Raw genomic sequence first — 5066 nt, 5'->3', positions numbered from 1 at the left:
GTTATCACACGTGGTTGTGAGTGGAATAATTATGCGTATGTGTATATAATGTATTTATTTGTGTCGTATGAATGTGGCATTGTCGCGTTGCTTAAGACACCACATTGTAAAGAAGTGGATGTCGCGTTGTTTAAGACACCACATGGTAAAGAAGTGGATGTCGCGTTGTTTAAGACACCACAATGTATTGGAGTGGATGTCGCGTTGTTTAAGACACCACCCATCGTATTGAATGGCATGTGGAATCGTCGCGTTGTTTAAGACACCACATTGGAAAGGGTGAGTGAGTCGCGTTGTTTAAGACATCACCCGGGGGATTAGTGACTACGCGTTGATTAAGTAGCACTAACGGATGTTATGAACTCCAACGGTCTTGTATGTACCGTTTCCCTTGTTCGAATTGGTTAACCATGGTTGTATGAATTATGTATTGGCATATTTAATTATGAACTATATGCTATTGGTATTGCTAGCTAATGTGGATTTGCGGTTATTGGTATATGCACGATATGTTGCATGATTGTCGAATTGCTAATTCGTGATTAATGTTGTATTGTCGTGATGTAGTTAACCCTCCGGGTGTAGTTATTGGCGTTGTTCACTTTGACGTTGGTGAACTTACCTTATTGATGGTATTATTAGCTTGTTGCTTAGTGATCGTATGGTATACTTAGATTAGCTTGCCTTTAGGCTTGGACGCTCCGGTATGCGGTATTTGTTTATTTATGTGGCGTGTCCATTTTATGCATATATATGTATGTAGTATATTATCATTCACTAAGCGTTAGCTTACCCTCTCGTTGTTGACTCTTTTTATAGATTGCATGCGGATTGGTGGCTCGGGTAAGCGCGAGGACTAGAAGACGTGCATAGTTGCTTTAGTGACTTACTTTTGGATCATTTAGGATTGGGTAGCGTATTCCCAATCGCCATGCTCGGCTTTGTTGTATTAAAAGCGTTTTGGCTAAAAATGTCGGGAACTAGTCAAACATTTTCGTTAAATTGACTTCCGGGGACAGCGGGCTGTCCAGGTGGTTTGGCGCGCCGCGCACCCACCTGGCGCGCCGCGCAGATGAACTGCACCAGAAATTTTTTTTTTATGTTGTGAAACTTAACGGGAATTGTCGTGGTTTGGTTTGGGTTGTTACAATATATAACATAAATATAAATGTTAGTGAATTTAATAAAAATTAGATTACATAAATATAAATCAGGCGGTATAACCGACCATATATAACATAAATATAAATGTTAGTGAAGTTAATAAAAGTTAGATTACATAAATATAATTTTACTTATGATGATAATAATATTTACCTTACTAATAAATAATAGAAGATATCGTTAAAGAATTTCTTACCTTGATTAATGACTTGTGATTTCTTAGATAAACCTTGATTATACGGAGCACTTCGTGCTGATAACGTGTTATAATTCAGTAGGCTTATAACTACCTTTAGTGGTTTGATGTTATAATTCAGTAGGCTTATAACTACCTTTAGTGGTTTGATTCTTGATTAAGAATACTAATAAAATTATAAGAGGAGCAAAGAGAGTATATGAGAAGAGTATATATTATAAAGTCATCATACTGCAACATTACATGGTTCATATTTATAGTGCAACATTTACTGTTCAATTATCACGCTATATGCATCAAGTTGGATTGGATTTGTTGAAATTGTCGGCCACCATTTTTGGCATTATCATAACAAGTTGTATTTTATTTTTTCCGTTTGTATTAACTAGTTGTGAGTTGTAGAGCCCTCGCTTCGCGCCGGAGACTCCGTTTTGAATGCGAGTTAAAAAAAAGTCTTGATCTATTTTGTAAAAAAAAAAATTCGACATCTAACATTGAATGGTTGTTCCTTCAGTGAAAGTTGCTTCTTTTTTGATCTATTTTGTAAAATAGAATGTTTTTTCGATATCTTTTGGTAGCATTGAAGAGTTGTTCCTTTTATGAAAGCTGCCACTTTTATCGTTGAGGAAGAAAAGAAATAAAGAAAAAAAAAAGTTAGTTGATTTTTTTGTAAAAAAGAATTTTTTTCGTTGAGAAAAAAAGAAAAAAAATGTTAGTTGTTTTTTTGTAAAAAAGAATTTTTTTCGACATCTTTTGGTAACATTGAAGGGTTGGTTATTTTACGAAAGTTGCTTCTTTTATCGTTGGAGACAAAAAAAAAGTAAAATGACGAAAATACCCCTGTTACTATTGATGAATAGTGCTATAGTGTTTTGTCTATTAGATATATTAAATAATATATAATTTTTTTTAATAATTCAATTCTTTTATTGGAATGAAATTGAATATTAAACTTTTTTATTTTCGTTACACAACTCTATAAGCATAATTTGATTTAGCATGATATCATGTGATTAATATTCAGTTAATTGATTTAATGTACCCATAATCTTTTTCACATTCACATTCACATTCACATTCACATTCACATTCACATTGATATAATTAGAGATGACAAATGACTATGGTTACCCAATTATTGAAATCCTCCTGACAATAGTATGGGGCCAAAATTCTTTCAATATCATATTAAAGGAGCCATGACTTAAGATATATACTACTATAATTTTATAGATGATTCTAGTATAAATTTACACTAAGCACAAAGTTTTGGAATGGTCATGGCCCATCCATACCACTCCAAAGATCCATCGCTGCCACCTGATCTATTCATTTATTAGTAAATTTGAATGAACTAAATAAACAAGCAGGTGGTCAGCCGCGCGTTGCGGCTGCCACCTTCAAATGCATTAGCAACAAATGTTAGTAGAAAAGCTGAATACAAAGTAGAGAAGTACCTTGAAGCACCAACGGATAAATAACAAAAACAATCAGAACTTGCAGCAACATTGCCTGAAGTAAATGAGGAAGCACATGTAGCTACAAATACAAACACACAACTAATTATGTTACAAACACACATCTAATTATGTAATAAGCCAAAAATGTTGCATGAAATCTTGATAAGATAATTGCGCGTTCGAATCAAACTTTAATCATCTTCAACATATAATAAAATTTAAGATCAATAAAAAAAAATCAACGTTAACCATGAAATTAAGTTTTTTATTGCGAATATTTAAAACAAAAGTAGTATTACCACATCAAAGCAGTACAAAAATGAAGATGGTGTATACCCCATATAACACAAACCGAGACTACTGTCTTTCATCACATACGATATTACATGTTCCAATGACGTATCCTTTTAGGCCTGCAATAAGTTAAATATAACTCCACACAACAGACTAAAACAATAGCTGAAACTGGATTGCCTGACGTTCAGTTGATCAAAATTGTGTATTAGCTGTGGTGCTGAATCAATATCCATCACATCATCCACGAATAGTAGCCTAACTTGCTCTGACTCACAGTCCTTCAGAATATCTTGTTTCTCCGAATTTAGTAGTGCCATTAGATTCTCCTGGAAACGAAAATGAAACAAAAATAATGTTATATGTATGCAGATAAAATCATAAAATATGGTCATCTTCTTAAATTCTAGACTTCCCCTCCGAAACAACTAACCATAGTATCTAACATGTTTCTATACTATGTTATGTTCGCAGCAGCAAACACCTTTATTTTCCATCCTTTCATCTCCTTATCACACCCTTGTGATTGTGATTTCTGCTGTAAAATAAGAAAAAATAAAGAATGCAATAGCTAAAGTGTTGATGAACTATTCCAAGTGTCTGTAGTAAGCTTATGATAGATTAACTTAAAAGGTAACCTATTATAACTTCGACTAATACAATGAAAATGAAAGTTGAATTTTATTTCTATTTCTTGATATAACAAATGGGCACTATTATCCTTCATATAAATTTATACTCAGTAGCAAAGTATTGGGTCAGTATCAATACTAAATATGTGTAGTGTTATACATTAACTATATAAACTTATATTATGGCATGAGTAGCTAAGTGTTAATTTATATCATATGTAATTTATTTTATAGAATTCTCTATAGTAAATTTAAGATTTAAGGTCAACCTCTTTTTCTGTGATATTTCCATCTTAACAATGTGTGCACCCATGTCCCTCTTTTTCTCATACTCCAGCCTGAAATCAAAGATTAATCAGATGAAGATTTGAGTAACAAAACACCAAAAATGGTATAAATATGGTATCAATACATGATAAGCTCGTACTTAAGGCGAAGATGAAGTCAAGATATCATTTAGATATTAATCCAAGTAAGCTGATGAATTCCAGATGGATGATTGTATGAGCATCCGGGTGACTCTACTTCTTAAAGACCTGTCATTCAAAGTAAAATAACTAAAATCAAATGGGCCTACTAATGTAGCATATAAACCACAAATGATCCTATCTTCATCATCCAAAATTCACCATGTTTAATATTTGGCACATAAATAGTTTAGCCATCTCAATCTGCAGCTTCTCCCACATCTTTTTAAACCTTCAGTTATTCTATATTCTATATATCCTTGACACAAAAAACAACAACAATATGAAAATCCTTAACTATAACTTTAGCAAAAGAGACAATTAAAATTAGAGATATCTGCAAAAAGATTATTGAGTAAACGCAACTGTTACCAATCCATCTGCAAATTTCTAAAAATATAAACCTTGCTGCACACTCTTTTAATATGCCCATAGCAGTAAAAAAAAAAAAAACATTAGAAAGGCAGCACAAAGAAAGCAAGTAAAAAAATACAAAGAACTATAGAAAGAATAGCAGATGCTTATGGAATTATGAGGAAGAATGGGAGGATAAAAGAGGGATAAATATCTAAAGTGTAGGAAGGCCAAAACACCCTTTTTGAATAAAAAAATGAAGTGAATAGTAAAACTGTATTCTCTGTTGAATATATTTATAATTATAATTATAATTATAATTATAATATAATATAATATAATTATAACTAGTGTTCGAGCCCTCGCTTAGCGGTGGGTTCGGTTTTCAATGTATTTTATTGCATTTAGTTTGTAAAATCATTTTGTGGTTAACGATGATGTCGTTGAAGCGCAACTCGAGTCGAACTAAAAGGTATAACCCGTGAAAAATTTAAATGTT

The 5066-nt window shown here is 32.6% G+C and overlaps 1 long non-coding RNA gene across 3 annotated transcripts; it reads right to left on the bottom strand.

Moving 5' to 3' along the window:
• Positions 1–2816: 2816 nt before the first annotated feature.
• LOC139877401 (uncharacterized) lies at positions 2817–4713 on the bottom strand. 3 transcript variants are annotated; one of them, XR_011768567.1, is made up of 5 exons: positions 4376–4707; positions 4174–4282; positions 4016–4084; positions 3157–3443; positions 2817–2899 (listed from the first exon to the last, which is right to left on the bottom strand). It is a non-coding gene; the product is annotated as an uncharacterized lncRNA (long non-coding RNA). The 3 variants fall into 3 exon arrangements; XR_011768568.1 differs by lacking the exon at positions 2817–2899 and having other exon boundaries at positions 3085–3443; positions 4580–4713; XR_011768566.1 differs by lacking the exon at positions 2817–2899 and having other exon boundaries at positions 3085–3443.
• Between the last annotated feature and the right edge of the window lie 353 nt (positions 4714–5066).

The sequence above is a fragment of the Rutidosis leptorrhynchoides genome, chromosome 11 (genome assembly GCF_046630445.1).
Source record: "Rutidosis leptorrhynchoides isolate AG116_Rl617_1_P2 chromosome 11, CSIRO_AGI_Rlap_v1, whole genome shotgun sequence".
Lineage (NCBI taxonomy): Eukaryota > Viridiplantae > Streptophyta > Magnoliopsida > Asterales > Asteraceae > Rutidosis > Rutidosis leptorrhynchoides.
Note: the sequence above shows the minus strand (reverse complement) of the source record. Positions and strands in the feature narration are given on the sequence as shown.